The 20,439-nt window shown below is 39.5% G+C and overlaps 1 protein-coding gene across 13 annotated transcripts in view; it reads right to left on the reverse strand.

Annotated features, from left to right (window-relative positions):
- Positions 1-20,439, reverse strand: part of Pam (peptidylglycine alpha-amidating monooxygenase) — a 265,774-nt gene that overhangs the window by 75,360 nt on the left and 169,975 nt on the right. The gene's annotated exons all lie outside the window — the stretch shown is intronic.

A 20,439-nucleotide genomic window follows, 5' to 3' on the forward strand; every position in this document is an offset into this window, starting at 1 on the left:
TATGGTCTGCAGAAAAGTACCATGAACCCAGATCTGGGTGAAATGACCTAGTCAGAAGATCTGGCAATGAAGGTTACAGGTAGAAGGATGGTCAAGGGCTCCAGAAGGACTTAGTACTCTCATGGGACTGGAGGATCAGTGTCAAATAATCCCTGTATACATGGGCTGTGGGATGACTGTAAGCTCACAGTATGTGCATAGTGGCTTCAGAGTCTCACTTTTATGCTATGTGCAAAGAAGCCATGCAGCAAGTAACAGGGACATATAAATTGTCCACATAGCAAGTGCCTGGGACTTAACATATTATCACTAACTACTGAATGTCAAGTCTAGTAGTTTTTTGGTGGTTGGTGGTCGTGGAATCAAAGGACTTGCTGGTAGGATTCAGGGATTCTGTCACTGGGCAATATCCCTTTCCTAGTAATTTTCCTTTTAATTACACCATTTGAAGGAACATCCCTGTCCCCTATTTAGTATAAATGCAAGCAACAAGTGCACTGTGCATGATGAACTGTCTTCTGTACTCTCCTTACATTGTGCCTGAAGTCACTGAGTGAATCATAGTCTGATGTTTATTACAGAAACTGGCTCATCCTCTTTATCACGACTTTACATTTTTTTAATGTTGAAAATTAAATAGACATTTCAGAACTGCCAAAAAAAATTAGTTGAACAAAATTCTGAAAGTCTTCTTAAAGTCCACGCCCACATAAAAGTTTTAGCTTTACAGCTAAAACCGTCACCAAGTTAAGAGTAGCAGGGATGTTGTTCATGGCATCTTTGCCACACAGCTATTGACAGGGATAGTGACAGGATGCACACTCATGTTAGAGTATACATTAGAAGTGTCCACACTTGTAGCTTTTCTGAAAGCACATCAATTAGAAGCAAACTTTAAGGATGTTTATAATCCTCTTGTCATAATTTTTTCCAAATATAAATGATATATTTCAAATCGTTAAGATATGTTGTTAGTGTGCATGTGTGTGTGTGGGGGGGGCAATGTGTGTGTATAGGGAGGTATATTTGAACCACACCATCCATGTGGAAGTCAGAGGACAACTTTGTGGGGTCAGTTCTTTCCCTTAACTTTATACAGGCTCTAGGAACCAAACTCAAGTCTCCCACATGAGTGCAACAGCATTTTCGTCCCCACACCTCTCCTGCCAGCTCCTATACTTTTTTCTATCTTCTTTTAACTACACATATAACAGTGAAGTTTGGGTTGTTGCTATATATTGTAATGTATTATAATGTTAAGTTCTGTACCAGAAAGTCTAGACCTACAAGTGAATTCTCACATTTACAGGCTTTTGTTGTGCAATCCTTGTTCCTTAATTTAGAACCACTGGCAAAATAAAATTGGCTACAGCCAATTTCTGGGGGTATCAGAGGTAGGTGGGTTTTTTTTGTTAATTTTTAATATTTTTTTATTACGTATTTTCCTCAATTACATTCCCAATGCTATCCCAAAAGTCCCCCATACCCCCACCCACTTCCCTACCCACCCATTCCCATTCTTTTGGCCCTGGCATTCCCCTGTATTGGGGCATATAAAGTTTGCAAGTCCAATGGGCCTCTCTTTCCAGTGATGGCCGAGTAGGTGGGTTTTGAGTTACATGGTTGAAGGTGAAAAAGCTAGAGGAGAGAGGGGAGAGAGGAAAAGGTACCATGAAAGGAGATGGACCATGAGCACATGGCCAGAAGAACAGCAAATATTCAGGGTACACTGAAGAAGAAGCCAGGCCAACGGTTAGAAAAGTAGATTAGGAGTTACCCCCCTCCCCCCCAATGATTGTCAAAGCCAAGTGAAATAAGCACACTCTGAACCTCATTTATTTGTAAGCTGGTCGGGGATGTTTAAATAAGTATAAATGTATTGTAAGTATCGTGTAAAAAGTCAAAGGATTACACAGTCATAAAGATAGCGTACTCATAAAAATCTCGCCAGATCAAATAGGAGTTCGAGAATTGACATCTGGAGACCAAAGTTAGGGCTCCTTAGCACTTTTGCCCGGCAGTGACTTACAGGGAAGTTCCAGAGCTAGGGGCTGAGTTTTGTCATACAGAATGTAAATCTTGCATGGAATTGGAAGGCCACATCAACGACCCATGGTGAAAGCCTTGCCTATTTTAAGCTCCAGAAGCCCAAACATACAAAAGGAAAATTAGCAAAATGAAACACTTTAAGATGATATTGTACGGCTGATGAGCAACGAACAGAAATAACTTGTTCCCACTAAGTTAGTCGGGCCAAAGCATTTTAAAATGGTGCTTATAGATCTTATATTTAAACAATGGATCCTTTAGGTTATCTTTTTTTTTAATTCTGGTTTGGTTTGATAGAATTAAATATGTGAAACTTTGAAAGTTACACTTTGATTATAAATGTATGTCTGCTGTATCTGCTGGAAGGGAACTGTGAGAGAAGAGTCTGAAGGAAGGGGAAGGGGAAGGGGAAGGGAGGGGACAAGATGCTAACAGGAAGAAAAACAAAATATACACTTTTTTTCTCATATGGAAAATGCAGAATTAACACACACACACAGGGGTGGGGGGAGAGACAGAGAGAGAGAGAGAGAGAGAGAGAGAGAGAGAGAAACTAGAGGAGGACCAGGGATGAGGGAGAAAAAATTGGGGGAAATGAACAAGAATGAAGTACAAGGATAAATATGTACAAAAAGTGTCAATGAGAAGCCCATTATTTTGCAAGCTAAACTAAAACTATATAAAAATTGATGAAGATGAATGATGCTGATTTTGTTTTATGTAGTAGAATAACATCTATCCTAATAACATTTAGCTGAACAAAATTCTAAAAGCTGTTTCAAAGCAAATACTTCTAAATCATATTTACATATATTTTAGGCATTGCTGCTGTCTGCCGCTATTCATTATGGCAAACCCCGAATTTGATTAGTAGAAGCAATTCTGACCTCTACTCGAAGGTTTTTCTGCAGCTTGACCTGAAGAGCCCATGTGCTTGCATATTCACACAGTGTGCATCCTAGTGGAACCCCGCTGAACCCCATCTATCATGGGAGAGGGGCGTGCTCCAGGCCCCTAGCAGTTCCGTTGGAAGATGGAAGCTTTCATTCCAGCCCCAGTGTTTGGTGCAGTGAACATGACCTTTCGACTCAACATCTTCCCTGCCACAGTGATTCATTGTTATTTTCATAACCTCGATCCCGATCTTCTGGTAAACTCATACAGCAGATAGTTTCACAGCTTTCCCTGGCATGCAGCATGCCCCACAGTGGACTGCCCTCCGGCTGTAACTCCTGGGCTTTGGACCACTAGGCCACAAGATAATTAACCTATGTAAGAGTGACCTCATCTCACTTCACTAAGTTATAGGTGACATTTGCCTCAGATAAACATCATCATTAAAATGGAAAATACTTTCTAGAAAAGTTTACTGTAAGACAGTAATACAATGACCGCTAATATTTTACTGAATAAAACTGAAAGCAACTGAAGTCAGAATTGAACGAGACATTGCAGGGAAAGGGAATTCGGCATCAGGATCACATTCTGGCTGGAAGGCGGTAAGACAGCCTCATTCTGAGACTGGAACTGAAGAATAAGAATGGGAGAAGGAATGGATGGAAAAGTTAACTCAAGGAAGGAAAAAATAGAACTCAGTGCTTTAAAAACGTGGGAGCAGAAGTCAGTGAAATCCTAAAACAGTCTGAAATCGCAGCGCTAGATTTGTGTGGCTGAAAGACAGAAGAGAGGAGTTCTTCCTTGGATACATTCAGTATAAATACTGTGCATTCGCATGCACCAGTTCTGTTGGAGAGACAGGCTGGGCTTAGCCTATTTTAATCATATAGCAATATGGTCAAGTTTAGAGCTTTCAGAGTCCTCTCAATCTTATATTGGTGTGTTCTAGAAGACAAGAGTCTTCTTAGTGATCAATGAGATGAGCAAAGAAGCTGGCATTAAATTCAGAGCTTTGCATGAAATTTGGTAAATGCTTTCTTTTTGAAAATGTGTCCAGTTTAATTTTTATTGAATTAATCTATTACTTCATTTAATTAACTTAAATAAGCTAATTTTATTTCATTTAAAAATATATGTATAAGTGTTTGTACATCGTGTGCAAGTTTGGTACCTAAGGAGATCAGAGGCAGGTACCATGTACCCTGGAACATACATATTCATGAGCATCCATGTGGGTGCTGACAATCGAATCTGGTTTCTCTAGAGGAGCAGCCAGTGCTCTTAACTGCAAAGCCATCTTTCTAGTCCACTTTATTGTCTTCTTTTTCGTGGGGGATATACTAAAAATAATCTATAAAATGCTTTACTTCAAGGAAATATATTTTCAAAGTTATGAGTATGGAATATTTTAGATGGAAGAAATGGAGGCATTTCCCACTTCTTCAACTCATAACAGGAAGAAACAGAAAATATCATGGGGATATTAAAAATGAGATGCCTATTTAAAAAAGAACTACAGGGCAGGGGAGGAGGTTCAGCAAGTAAGAGGACATTTGAAGATGACCTGGGTTCCAATCCCACTCCCTACGTGGCAGCTTATAACCTGCTATAACTCGAGTTCCAGGGGATCGTAGGTCTGTTTCTTACCTTTTCCTACCTTCATACACATGGCATACATACATAGATTCAAGAACACACCCAAACACATAAGATAAATGAATAAATAATTTTTAATAATTATACTTGAAATTTGTTGTTAAAGATATTGAATACAGAAATTCGCAGAAAAAGTCTTCACTAGGCAAAAAGAGTTATCCGTGAAGTAAAGAAATTTTAGTGAGATAAATGCCATGGTCCAGTTCAAATGAAAGTCCTGGATTAGACGCCATAAGGCTGTGAAGAAGGTTACAATGTGCCAATACACTGTTTCAAAACCATTGACTTTTAGTAATAACGTTCCTCTTGACCACATCCGAGGCCAGCTGTATTTTGGGCTCTGGACTTAGAGTCAGTCCAATAAGACCCCTTACTTGCAAAAGGCATTGAGGCTATGTTTGGTCATGCTGAAATTATGGCTCAACCCAGATTAATGCAATAGTCTTGAATGCTAGTCTCTTGAGGTATTTCCATGTATTCTTACTAAAAAATCAAATATTCCCCTCATCGATTTGGTCTTCAGTCTTCAAGTGTTCTCTCTCTCTCTCTCTCTCTCTCTCTCTCTGAAATATATGAAATGATAAACACCTGATCTTTATTGGGCTTCATATTTATAGACAATTCACTACCAGGCATCCATGTTAAAGGAATGTTTCATAGGTGTTGTTCTCACCGAGAGAACCAGTGTGAACTAATAGATTTCAAAAAATGGAGAGGAGAGCTCATATACTAGACAGCAGGTGACACTGAGGATAAGTCATTACACCATTATTTTCCATTTGTAATGTTATATGCACATATAAAAACATTAGTAACAGTGAACACAATGGAGAATATAATTTGAAATAAAAATTTTAAAGTCACATGCAATAACAGAGTTTAAGAATGCCTTAGGAGATTATCCAGCTCAGGATATCACTATAGAGCTAATGGTTTGCTTAAGCCACCACTCCTAAAATAGAAGAAATATAATAGAAGAAAAGAGTATTTTTTTCAGAGCCTGAAGGAGGCTCAAAATCAGCATCCTATCAGAATCTAATCTCAAGCAGGATGAAAACTGGTGACCACTTCATAAGGCTCTCGGCTTGCTTTTTATGAGAAATCACTTTCCTTTGCCTGGCCAGAGATGGATAACCACAGCAAGGTATTTTATCAACTCTATGGAGTCATAGAATTCAGAGCTGAAAGAGACCCTGGAGAAGATGAATTTCTAGTCTGGTCTTTCATGTACAGGGAAAAACAGGCTTCAGAGAGTGAGTGTTGCTCAAGGAATTCAAGAAACTGGTGAGAAACATGTATCAAATCTAAATCTCTAATTTTAATGTCTATCAAACATATTTCCATAACAGAGTTCTATTTCTTATAGACTTCAAAGGCATTTTCTTTATGAAATATCCCAAAGCAAAAATAAAGGACTCTAGTTAGAATGGACAAGTAGCCAGTAATACTTAAAGACATCCACTTAAGCAGGAAGCTAGATTCTCTTAATGGGAAGTAAATGCATGGGATATGAGGTTATCCATCCCAAACTATTTAGCTTGCTTTTCTAATAATAGCTTGCAATTCCTGCTTGGATTCATAGCTAAGCAGTAACGTAAGCATGCAGAATAATGCATGACCATAGACCATTCCATCTCAGGGTCTTAGAAGGCTGTTGGCTTTTCCTAGTTTTCTCTCTAGAGAGAGCTTTCTTTTCCATGAGCTCATCTTGTCCTGGTTGTTTCCTGCTTCAATAAAAGAACAGGTCAACCATAGATCCTTAGGGAGCCAGGGTATTGTTACAAACTATATCCCACTAATTAGAAAAAGTCCTCCAGAAAGCCAGCAGAAGAGATTTCAATTCCCCATATTCCCTTTGGAAGGGAAGGGAAGAGAGGAAGTACATCCCATTCTTCCTGTCTTCAGCCACAGTTTGGATAATGGATACTTTCCTTTTAGAGCTATAGAAAGGGCCAGGACCATTAACAAATGTTAGAAAAATAAGGTGACATCACTAACAATGATACTTGTGTTAGAAAGCTAAAAGTTCCAAATTCTATCATGTCTACCCACCCTCCCTCCCTTCCAAAACGTTCTGAATAGAAAGAACCCTTTTCTGTCTCGAACACCCAAACAAAAATGAACAAAAGATGTCACAGCAAGTGCAAATAACAATATGTGGATATTTTAAATATCTCTTATGTTGTCTTGATCTTTACCTTACAGCTCTTTGTTCCTTATTACTAATGTTGAATTAATGAGACAGGTGATGCTTTTCTGAGACAAAAATCACAGCTCCCAAGGTGATCAGAAATGAGACTAGTTGGGAAAACTTCACATAATTAAAATTCCTTTGAAAATCCCTTCAGAGAATAAAGAGTGAGGTCTCTTTATACAAGAGCACCATCCAGTTTCTTTGGCATTGGAATAGAGTGTTGTCAATTGGGCCATGCTTTTATTTATTTTATTTTATTTTATTTTTTGAACTAAACCACCAAGCACAGATTACACATGACATGGAGGGTCCCCATGTCTCCAGCCACAGATGTAGAAGATGATGGCCTTATCTGGCATCACTGGGAGGAGAGACCATTGGTCCTGTGGAGTCTCCATGCCCCAGCATAGGAAGATGCTAGGGCAGTGAGGTAGGAGTGGATGGGTAGGTGGGTGAGCACCCTCATAGAAGCAGGGAGAGTAGAGATATGATTGGGAGCTTGCAGAGGGGAAACTGGGAAGGGGGATAATATTTGAAATGTAAACAAATAAAATAACCAATAAAAATTTTAAAAAAGTAAAAATACTTTTGTACTGCTATCTTATACTGGTCTATTACAGAGGTTATTTCTGTTTAATTGAAATTCTGCTACAGAGACTTAGACACAGATCTGAGAGGCTAATAGGAGAAAAACTACTGAGAAAGTAGATCTGTCCCTTTGCTTACTCAGGAGAAAGGCACCTGAGTGAAGCCCGGTTTTATAAGGAAGAAAAGCAATACTGCTCAGGAAAAAAATGTGATCATCTAGGGATATCAAGTTTTACATTTTTAAGTTTTAATTACTTTAGTTTTTATTTCTTCAAAACATAATCTGGGTCATCAAATTTAGCCTGGAAAGTTCCTGGATCTCTAAAAGTATGCTCTTAGAGTCTCAGCCGCCCACCTTCCAGTGTTCCTCACAAAGACGCCTTCAGCTGCCACAGCCTATGTGTATCTGCTCGGTAAAATATGATAGAAATCCTGGCAGTCTTGCCATGAGGGCTGAGCTACACACAGGGTTCCTGAGGCCACTGAAAGCAGGCTTAGGGGACAAGCTTCAGTACTAAGTGAGGGAGAGCAATGAACTTCAAAAAAGCATTCCCTTTGAAGTTGTCACCACAGTGAGTTAGCCTCTTTTGATTTTATATTCACAGCTATAGGAATAGAAATTATTCGCTTGCGTTTGCCTCATGGCAAGGAAGAGAAAATGCATGTATCCAACCTTCAAGAAGACAACTTTTAGAAATGATGGCTTGTGTGTTCCCACAAGAGATCAAATAGAAGGCAGGCAGGCTCACTACCCTACTCTGAAAATGGCGGTGTGGAGCGTGTGGGGACAACTGCTGTCAATCTTTCCGAGTTACCAGCTTCTAGGACTGCAAACAAGAAATGAATCCACAGTTTACACTAGTTTTTTCCTCTCGGAATTACAAACCTACTTGATTTATCCATCCACTGAAGTAAAATGAAAAGACAGCTTACCAATGCTAGATAAATTCAATTTTAAAATGTCATGGAATTTTAAAGGTCTTGTTTTATTTTTAAATGTCCTATTGAACTATAATATACAAATAAGCACAGAAATCAGATGGTACATAATCAGGAGTCTCTCTTTGTCTCTGTCTCTCTGTCTGTCTCTGTCTGACTGTCTGCCTGTCTCTCTCTCTCTCTCACACACACACACATACACACACACAGCTAGCACCTCAATCAAGTGAGGCATTAGATTTCAATTTTCTGTGCCACACAAATCCCACAAATTGAAACGTTTGTGTTCACTGAAGAAGTTGCCCTGTGGCCGACTCCAGACATATTCCCAACAGACTTGTTCTCTAGCTTCCGTGGGGGTTGTTTGGCAGCATTAAATATGACACTAGGTTGGAAATGTTTTTCTTTTCCCTCTCAGGCCCTCCCTCTCCCGAGCTCTATCCATCACTCTTAGCCTTTCTATTGCTATCAAGTTATGTGTCACATATTCATGTTTCCAATGGTTTTATGAATATCTTTTGGAACTTTAAAAATCATGATTTCCCTTCTCCACTGAAATCAGGAAATAGCAGGCAAAGGCTAGGAACCAGGCAGATGGAAAAAGAAAAAAAGTTGTCATCAAAGCAAAAGTAACTTGAAGAGGGGGCATCGAAGAGATCCTTTTATATACAGTTTGAAAGGTAAAACTGAATGTAGATTCCCAATGCCCTCTTTTCAAGTTTTGATTCCTATTATGGGTGTCCTTAGCAGTATATAATAAGGTTTACCTGTTGCATCTTTATAGTTCTTAGCTATTTTGTACAACAATGTGGTCTTTTGCTTTTGTTTAATTTCCATGGGTAGGAATGATAAAGGAAGGGAACCTGTCAGAAATTCATCCCATGATGTTTTGAAAACAGGAAGTTTTATATTTCCAAAAGCTAGAACTTCAAACGTTAAAAGGTCAGAACAAAATTCCTGGTGGTATTTTAAAAATGAAGAACAAAAAAAAAGGAGGAGGAGAAGAAGAAGAAGAAGAAGAAGAAGAAGAAGAAGAACAACAACAACAACAACAACAACAACAACAACAACAACAACTGGACTTGAAGGAGACTAATAACAATTAATACTGCTACAATGGCAGAACACAGCAGCCTCCTTTCTCACAAGGCTCCATCTCACCATGCTCTCTCCATATTCGTAACAGACCTTAGAAGAAAAACTTCATAAAGTTTCTGAAGATGGAGAATCTGCAAGGATAGAAGCAGCCTGGCCAAAGAGGAAAAGGATGGTTCAGCGCTAAGAAACAGTACCGGAAGAGGAAGGGTTGGGCTTATTTTCCTTAAAGACCTCATCCTGTAAATATTTATTGATACTGCCATTTACCGTCCTCATGTATTTTACAGTCATGTTTATTTAGGGTGCATTCTTCCTTTCAAGAGGGAAACGGACTTATTAACTGGTAGCACAAAGGGATCAGGAGTAAGTGGGAACTAAGTGAGTGGACCCTGTGTGTCTTCCTAAATGACTTCTCTTCAGAGAAAGCATAGCGAGCAGGCAAGGATTTACCGCATGGCTCAGAAGCTTTCAGGAGCATGCGTACTTTGTGGAGAAAGCAGCACGGTCATCACTGTAAGGTCCGTGAATTGGCACTCTCGAAAGTGAATCATATCCTCTATGAGTCAATTGACAAGTAAGTTTATTCTCTTCCTGGTGGCTTGCCTAACAACTAGTAGGAACAGTTGAGAACAAAACACCATTTGCTAACAATTTAAACGGAATCAATTAGGTGACCGATATTATTTCCAAGTTGTGACAACCTCTGGGGCTAGTGAGGGGGTCCTGTCACCAAGCTCAGTGGCCAGAGTTCAATCCCTGGAAAACACATAGTGGAAGGAGAGGACCAACATCTGTAAGATGTCCTCTGCCTGCCACGTGCACGATCTGTCATACAAAATAAATGAAGGCAATGCATGACTAAGGGCAAGGGGCCTAAAGGAAGATGGAATTAATAATTCTAAATATTAAGTAAAACTACAAATGGATAAATGAAGGCAAAGCATAGGTAGGCATTCTGAAAACACGCAAAAGTACACGGAAAGTTTGAAAAACTAAAGCACATTAAGAAAGGTTCTCCTCATCCCTAAGGGAAGATTACTTAAGTTAGACACTACAGTGCTCTACACCAAAGCGCTTCTTCTTGAAATCCACATATTGCATTCCAAATGCAATCTTTGAGAGAATAAATGGTATTGCAGTGTTTTACATAATTAAATGAATGGAAGCATGAGTTCTGTGTTTAATGGCCAGACTAAGGTATTAAGAATAAACAGGTCTCCAGCAGAGTGAGAGAGATGAGCAAGGACCATTTAGCCTTTCATCATGAAGACGATTAACAAAGGTAAAATGCAGGAGCTCTCATTTTTATGGAGACGCCGAGAAGAAGAAAAATACTACTAAGGGGTAATAGGCATCGTTTTTATCATTTCAGAGGCACTGAATAGTCTAAAGTCATTCGTACGGCTCATATGGAGCCACTGGTATTCAGTGAAGGTCACAGAAGAAAAACAAGAACATTTGATCATGAGGTTTCTGAAATCATTCAGATTATCAAACAACCTCAGGGGGAAATGACACCTAAGGATAAGGGAATAAATACCTCATAATCAAAAAGAAAAGGCACACATAAAGTGAGCTAAACTACCCTGATCACCATGTTGTTCATGAGTTCTGGTCAAGCTAATTACAGCTTAAAGGACTGTTCCTAACACTGCCTGTGTTACACATTTGCCTTACATAGGTAAGGGCATGAACTTTGGCACACATGCAGATGAGAGGTAAAACACAAATTCAATTTTTCCAGATTCGATAGCATGAACTGGCAGCTATACTATCCTGGGTAAGCCATAACCTTTCTGAGCATTGATTTCCATTTTTGTGAGGTGGAAGGGCTGGGCTAGGACATTCTACCTGTCCCCAATCCTTATCCTATTACCCATTCTCTGATTTTAAAAATGGATTGGCATACAGGGCACAAAACCTTCTGGTTTAACTCCTTTCTTTTCTGAAGATAAGTGAATTTCGCTATGACAAAGCAGTCTCCTTCCATCTCTGAAGATCCAGAGACCTTGGGTAGAAATCCCGGACTGCCATCACTCTCTTGGGTTTGACTTCTTCATTCCTTCCCTATCTAATCTGCCAGTCATTTTTATCACTTAGAAATTTAAAAATACTATGAAAATGGAGGGTTATCAGTTGTTTGGGTCTTCTTAAAAGGCTTGCCTTGGGGCTGGAGAGATCATGGCTCAGTGGCTGAGTGCTAGCGGCTCTTCCACAGGATATGAGTTCAGTTCCCAGCACCCACGTGGAGGACTCCCAATGCCTGTAACTCTAGCTCTAAGGGAAGCAATGCCCTCTTAGGCTCATCAGACACGTCCTTGGTGCACATACATGCATGTAGACACTCACACATAAAGTACAAGTGAATAACTCTTCAAAATGTTTGACTTGATTAGGTTTGAAGCAGGACAGCTGTACAGCCAAACGGGGATGGAAAACAGGGAAGGGATCCCCAAGAAGGTCACACAGAGTGCTGTGAGTGGCTTTTCTCATGGTTTTCTGAAATCCAAAGTTCAAATTTTGGGTAAATGTTGAGAATAAAAAAAAAATTTCTTTAAAACTTCTAAGTGGAAGTAAGCGAGGGAAGAACCAGACAGCAATTAAATGCATTTGCTCCTTTCAAAGTTCCCCTTTTCTTAAAGAGAATTGAGATTTATTTAAACATATTTTGGTAAATGAAAAATATTCTTTTCATGTCCCAGACCCTGGAGATTACCCTGATATACCTGTAGTATAGGAAAAAATAGAGAATTGACTTCAATCCTTAACAGTAATATTGGAGCTCCTGCAGTCAAAGTTCAGTTTGCATAGAAATCAACTGGAAGTCTGTCCAGTTAAAATGTCATTTTCCTGGGTCTGATGTTGTGCTGATAATGTGTGAGCTCTGCGGGAAAGACATGCGCATGTGGGAATATATGTTTACCGTCGGTTTTATTCACAAAAATATAAAAACAGATAAACTCTACCACATGCCTTATTGTAAATTCCAAAGAAACAGATGAGCCTCACAAATTCTTTCCTTGGGTCTTTCTAAACATTTTCACAACTAACCTCTGGCTATAAATGGGCAATGTGTAGTGCCCGCTAAAATATTTATTGATGTTTTTGTTATGTTTATGGAAGCAATAACGATATATGTTGGAACTGCATTTGCTCTTTAACCACAGCAAAGTCTTTGTTGTCATGGAAATGGGCATATTAGAATAATAGTTCTTTATTTATTCTAGTCATTCACCACAATCTGCATGGGTATTCTTTTCCTGTATTTTACCTCCTCTAAACAAAACAAAACAAAACACCACCCCAAAACCAAAATAACAAAACCAAAATCGAAACAAAACAATACCACCACCACCGACAACAAAAAACAGTATCTAGAAGATTGGCAAGAATTCTTCAGTTTTCATGGTATAAATATTTACAGTATAGCTGGTTTCTCACCACCAACACAACCTCAGTCATAGAACATGGAGTTAGGAAGACGTGACTAATATTTCAATGGCTGGAGTATTTCCACACAGAGACAACAGATGTAAATGTGATCAAGAGTAGTGCTAATAGTAAAATAACGAGGTGATAAATTATCAAGACTTATTGCATTTTAAAAGAATGGTGGCTAAAGCCAGCCAGTGGTGGCACAGACCTTTAATCCCAGAACTCAGGAGGTAGAGGCAGGCAGACCTCTATGAGTTCCAGGCCAGCCTCATTTATAGAGTGAGTTTCAGGACAGCCAGGAATATACAGAGAAACCTTGTCTCCAAAAAGAAAGCAAAGCAAAGCAAAGCAAAGCAAAGCAAAGCAAAGCAAAGCAAAGCAAAGCAAAGCAAAGCAAAGCAAAGCAAAAGTTCAAGGGCTGCCAGTTTAACAATCAGAGTTTTTCCTGTTGGTTCTTGTAACATACAAGACAATGTCAGAACAGCACAGCTCACACCCGGCTGTGTATATTATCTAGTAGGTTTATTATGAGGCAGAAATTTACTTTTCAACCATGGAGTCTTATGTAAATAGTCCTCAGAATAGATTCTCTTTGAGCTTCAGGATGCACTTCAGAGGTGAATATATTAGGATCTTTCAGTTCATTCTAATTCTTTTAATGAGGTGTAGTAGTGCTCTTGTTAAAACCACAACATAAAAACATAGCATTAAAATACTAAGCATAGATAAGGAAATGAAGTTTGTTAATTCACTGTAGATTGTAAACTGTAAAAAAGTGGATTGTTAGGTCATTTGTTAGACTCTCTTAAGGTTTAAAGACTCTGTAACCCAGAATAATGTATCTAGCTATCTACCCCCAAGCATTTCTGAACATTATTCACTGTGGAAGAAAGAACTTGGACAAGTCTAACAGAGACAAGAATTTCTCACGACTGCATGACAGAAATTTTCTTTTCTTTAAACTGCAGTGTCATAGATTTCCTTTCACTCTCCTCTCCCATGCCCCATGTGCTTGCCCATGTGTGCGTGTGTGTGTGTGTTGTGTGTGTGTCTGCACGTGCGCGGGAGCTTGGGCGCACAGGTATGCACTGGCTCAGTGTACCTTTGGAGGTGAAAGGACCATTTATTTACTGGAGAAACTTTTCTCCTTCCCAGAGATTGCACTCATGCTACGAGATGCCAAAGGCGATTTTTGAATCAGCAAATGAACCCAAAATGGTTTAGAGTGACTCCGTTTAAATACTAGGATCCATAGCAGCATTTGCTTTGCAGAGGAACGAGAAAAAAGGCTTGGTGTGTCCTACAGGAAAGCACACACGGGTGAAAGATGCTTGTGGAGAGCAAGAGGAAGCAGCAGAGGAAGAAACGGAGAGCAATCTTTGATCCAATTTCCCACCAACCTGGCACTTAGGCAACAGAGAGCTGGGAGCACTCACACACATTCAAGTGGAGTCTGCTCTAAGCTGGAATGCAATCATTTTAAGTGCGGCTGCCCCGCCACTGATCTCTGCTCTATCTTGTTGAAAAATGCATTAGCAAGGGATTTTTTTCCCCCTGGGCTCACAATTTCAAAGCTTCTTCCCAATACCCCTGTGGCCATAACCTCACAAGAGCTGGAGATAGCTGGAACCAGTGGAATTAGAATTCTTTTCAAATCCTGTTTCACTTCATGCTGCCGCTCCTACCATCCCTGCGCACTTGCTCTGTTCCTTCAGTGTGGCAAAGCAGCTTCCTCTTGGATGTACATGCATTTGTGCGCCTACTGACTATGCTTGGTGGTGGTGGGGGCATTCATTGTCTAAAACTAAGAGAAGGAGAAGCCACACCTGGATGGATCACTGGCATGGTGGAAAAAACTGGAGAGCTCGGAAAAGCCTAGTCTGAAGGCAACCAAGTCCAGACTTTCATGTTGCCATAATTTTATACAGACAGCTCCCCGCGGAGATTCCAACTCCATTAACTCTACATTCACAGAGAAGCTAAATGAAATGAAATGTAGGCGCCAAGCGACCAAATCTAAAGCTCAAAATTAGAATACGGGAGAAGGGTTGCTATAGGAAACCAGTCTTACAGGTTAAAAACCTAAAGTACATGTGACCGGGGCCCAGAGGGATGGATCAGTGGGTGACAGCATGAGCTGCTTTTGCAGGGTACCCCAGTTTGGTTCTCAGCATATTGAGTGCCTCACAGCTGCCTGGAGCTTCAGGTCCAGGGGGGGCCTGATGCTCTCTGCTGGCCTCCAAAGGCAGCTGCAATCACATGCATCCACCCTGAGAGAGAGACACACTATACTAAAATAATAAAGTAGGCACGATCATGGTTGTTTTACAGTCCCCTCGTTGACCTGCTTACATTATTAGGGCTATTCTTTTATTTGTACATACTTGTATTTTACAGGAAATTACATAAGGACATGTACTTAATCTTTGCCTGCATGGAATGCATTATTGGAAATGACATAAGCATTTAAGTTGTAGCTTGACAACAAAGGAAGCTATAGAGAATACAGGGAAGCAAGTAGACTCCATCAATATGCCCAGATCCATGGCAAAAGCCTATGTACTGTCATAGCACAAGACATGCTACACCGAAATCATGAAGAAAAGCACAGAGGGGGGAAGAAGAGTTTGAGTTAACAGTTATGGTCAATAGGCTTCATATTGGCATTTTCAGTAAGCATATGACACACCATATCTGATTTAACTTCAAAAACACATCATATATTCTGTGATGACATCTAGCCTATTTTTTTTTTTTTACTTAAAATTTTACCTAATTACATTGCGTGCGTGTTTCTCTTTGCACAGGAAACAGATGCCTGTAGAGGTCAGGCTGGATACAGAGCTATAGGCTACTGTCAGCTGCCTGATGTTGGTCCTGGGAACTGATCTACATGTCTCTGCCAGGGCAGCACAGGCTCCTAAATGCTGAGCTTTCTCTCGGGTCCCTATGTAAAATGTTTTATAGTATTTAGTGGGCTGAAACCTGGGCTTTCTAGAAAATGCTGCTATTTTAAAATGATCACACCATAATACACTGCAGCTTATAGGTGAGATTTTAAAAAAAAATTTATTTTTTATTTTCTTTGGGGTGGAATTGGCAAAGGTAGAGGGTAAATATGAAGGAATGGAGAGATGAGTGGGACTTGAGTGCATGATGTGAAATTCAGAAAGAATCAATAAAAGGTGGAAAAAAATAAATGAATGATCATTCCCAAAGTGCTCTCATGAAAATTGTATGATCCAATTTTACTCATATATTTAGAAACTCAGAAATTTAGAAACTTTTTTTTAGGATTCACATTAGAATTAGCTCACGTCACTCTCAGAAAAACGAATCTTTACCTATACTCTCAAGACCATGCTAAACTGTAGGAAGTCCAGGTGTATTTTTGAGGACTGTGAAACAGGAAACACCTGTGACATCATTAGTACACGTCTCACAACAGTGACTGATGTGCACAGCTGAACTGTAAATAATCAAAGCTGCTCAGGGATCAGAAACCACCAGACAAGAGGAACATCCCTTACAACACTGATGGACAGTGTCTAGACCCTTGAAACATAGCATGTGTCCCTTCTACATTGTGGACAGTTATAGCCAAAGATTCTGTATCCCCTTGTTTCTATGGACTGTAATGAACGCAGCTAAGGTGGAGTGAGTGCTCATCCGAGAATTCTGCGGCCTCTTGCGCACACACTTCTGTGTTTGCACTAGTGCTAGAGTAAACACTGGCTGGCAGGAAGGGCGGCGCATCCTGCGTCAGCACAGGCCTGCCTGTGAGTGGCATTTAATAAAGCCAGCTGTTTTTAGATGGAGTGTTTACAGCTTCACATTTGGTGTAATTTACAAGGCACACAAGCATTGTGTGTACTCTCTCAGAGCTCACAGCCTGTCTTTTGTCCCTACTGCTAGAGATCACAGTCCCAGACTTTCTGGCTTCAAGGTTATATTCTCTGATTGTCTAGGATCCCACAAGTTTAAGGAGGTACTTCACCTGCATTGAGGGAGGCTTTTTTGTTTGTTTTGCTTTTTTTTTGCTTTTTGTTTTGTTTTGTTTTTTTGAAATAGTTTTTTTTTTTTAAAGATTTATTTTATGTATATGAGTACACTGTTGCTATCTTGAGACACACCAGAAGAGGTCATCCAATCCCATTACAGGTGGTTGTGAGCCACCATGTGGTTGCTGGGAATTGAACTCAGGACCTCTGGAAAAGCAGTCAGTGCTCTTAAGCACTGAGCCATCTCTCAAGCCCTATATTGTTGTTGTTTTGTTTTGTTTTTTAAACAAGTCAATTCTGTAAATGGAAAAATACTCACTTAAGCCAAATATGTTCCCACTTTTCAGTAGGAAACAGAGATTTCCTGGGTGATACATCAGAGTTCATATCCATAAAATATCATCCCTTGTGTTTATGTCACAAAGTTAAAGTCTGCACTGACTTCACTGGTATCCAAGTACTGACATTTTATACACTAGTGTACTTGTACGCACAGTTACACAGACATAACACCTGTATTTAATGTGTTTTAATAAACAGAGGATGTTGTTTTCTCCTCTTCTGATTGATTATGGAGAGAAGTAAAAGACCCTACACAGAACCTATTTCAACATAAATGACTCCTTGGGGAATTCATATGGGTCTGAGTCCATCCACGTGCACAAGGACCTGCTGACAGCTGATGTCTTGGGAGCACAGAGCATTCAGGGGCACAGCCTTAGGAGTAACATGCTGATTCTTTTTTGGAATGAAAATTGTATTGTAAAGACAGCGATTATCATTTTTTTTCAAAGTTTTCAAAGTTCAAAGTTTTAATTTACAAAGCCTTTTCTTTGTAAAGGCAATCTATTCTTATTATAGTCTCCTTTGTTCCTTAAAATCCTCCTAAACACATAAGCAGACATAAAGTCTATACAGTCTGTTTAAATGTTATTTACTTTTATTTGGCTAATTGTCAGTTTTTCATATTAACAGTTTTTAATGGTAAAATTTGAACCTCATTTTTAAAATGTCTAATCATTTAGAAAAGTTTTACTTCTAAATGAGATGTTTTTATGAAATGGAAAAACTGCTTTTCAAAAACAGTATATTAGTTTTTCAAGCCTCCTAAACTGCACTGGGGTTACCAAAGTCTGATAGTCTTGAGTTTTATAATTCAATTTCTATCCCTCCCCAATTCAATAAATGTAAAGCATCTATTTCATTATTTCAATGATATCTGATACACTCCCATGTGCTTACTTAATGTTCTATACCATCTAACACGTAAGGGACAAGATAATATCTAATGGCATTGACTGGATTATGAGAATTATCCTTTACACTTTTCTCTCAGAGTAAGTGATATACTGTTTTTGGTTATAGTAAAGCTCTGTGAATATTAATGCTAGCAGTCCCTCTACTTTTTATATAGCTTCTTCTGGAAAAACTCTTCTAGAAAAGAGAAAAAAATTACTACGTAAAATTTCTCATCTGTCTCCTATAGTAAGAATAATTATATGCTTATATATTAAAGTATCAGTACATTATTACCCTACTACTAAACATGAATTATATAAATGAACTCATCAGTAAGAAATTAAATTATTCAAGCTTTGTGTTTGCTAACAGCAGTGCCTATTATCCATTTCCTCTGAGGAATGCAGGCAGCCTCTGTCAGGAGTTCTAGAAAAATCTACGAGGAATTATGTTGACAGTAAAGTTCAGCGTCTCCAGAGGGACAAAGACTCTGACTTTCGTGTATGTGGCTGTGCTGAGCGAGTCTGGCTGTGGGACTCAGGGACGACCTGCCTGCCATTGCCTCAAGAAGAAGTCCCTCAGTTTCACTGGCAGCATCAGACTCTGCAGGTCCGATTGATGGCAAACACAGCATTCCAGAGCAAATGGTTGCTGGCTCTGTTGCTCAAACACAAACATTATTTTATTCCTTTGATTTAGGTAAAACCTTGTCTCAGCAATCTCCACGGCTGGCAGTTTGGAATTAAGTTCTGGTTCAGAGATGAAAGACTGTCTTGTTAGAGCTGGAGCTATTTCTTTTAATATAAACACAAATTTTATTTGTAAGCTAGTTTCATACACTGGTCTGTAGGCTCTTGCTTACCTAGTGATATGTCTAATTAAAAGTTTTCAGTTACATAACATTATTCCTTTCAATGCAATTTGATAGAGGAGGATGTTATAGTGATCCAGTTGTGGGGCCTGAGAACCTGCAGAGTCTTGCCACCACAAGGAGCTCTTTCAAGAAAAGATCTAGAACAGTGGTTCTCAACCTGTGAGTCATGACCCCTTGGGGGTGGGTAGGTGTTGAATGACCTTTCAAGGGGTCACATATCAGATATCCTGGGTATCAGATATTTACATTACAATTCATAACAGTAGCAAAATTACAGACACGAAGTAGCAACAAAATACTGTTGGGTTCATTACAACATGAAGAGCTCTATTAAAGGTTTGAAGCCTTAGGGTGGTTGAGAACCGCTGCCCTAGAGCATATTCACAGGTACAAAAAAAAAAAGAGAGACAGACTTCTAGGACTTGTTACTGGATGGAAATAAAATGTGTTGAAGAAGGAAATGTGTCAGGTCTGTTATGAGACATATCACATAGGATTCCAGAGGAAGTATATGTCAGCACAGGAAAATGACTGAGAAGGCCAAGGGAACTCTGTCCCTATTTATAATCTCATGGAACCAAGAGCATGGATTCAAAACATAGTTGGAATTTGGCTACCTGCCACAGAGCAAATAAGAAGCACCAATTTTGGTTGCCTTGGAAACGGGGCCCATTCGTCATGTTGATAGTTCTATAAGAGGGCAAGGGGCAATTAAATGAAATGCACACTGAACACTGTGGAAGTCAGATCTGGCTCTTCCTCCCGGTCCTATGCTCCTGGAAATAAGACTCAGACTCAAAATATATTTACAAGTACCTTGGTCATATAATTAGGCTCTTCTCTGACTAGATCATAACTTAAAACTACCCATTTATTCTAATCTACATTCTGCCACATGGCTGGTTATCTGTGCTCGGGTACCATGAGTCTATCTCATCACGTCTTCTAGGGCAAATATCCCTCCTGGCACTATCCCATAATCCTCTCTGCCTCTCGGATGTCCCACCTCCTATTTCCTGCCTAAACCATAGGCCATCGGATTTATTATTGACAGGTGCCATATCTATACAGACATAAGATATTTTCTCTAGAGATCACAGGTAGAGCTTGTGTAGGAGTCTTTACCAGGTTAACCAGTGGCTGGGATCTGTGCCTTGGCGCAGTGGACAATGGAGGAATGCAAGCAGTAGTGGGTATGGATTAGACATGAAACACAGCAGTTGCTGTAAGTTTGAGATCCCCTGGGAATCTACAGTTTTTTTCTCTCTCTCTCAGTGGTTTGCTCACAGTAAAGTAAATAAGCCAGCAGGTCACTTCTCTGCTTTCTAACGGTAGTGATGGGTACTAGTGACTTTTCTGATAGGCACACAAGCAAGCAGGTAAGACAACACTCTGAAAGTCAGCAAAATAAATAAATAAAATAAAACAGTGGGATGGAAATTAGTATTGTGAAATAATTTTTAAAAACA

This window comes from Mus caroli, chromosome 1 (genome assembly GCF_900094665.2).
Source record: "Mus caroli chromosome 1, CAROLI_EIJ_v1.1, whole genome shotgun sequence".
NCBI lineage: Eukaryota > Metazoa > Chordata > Mammalia > Rodentia > Muridae > Mus > Mus caroli.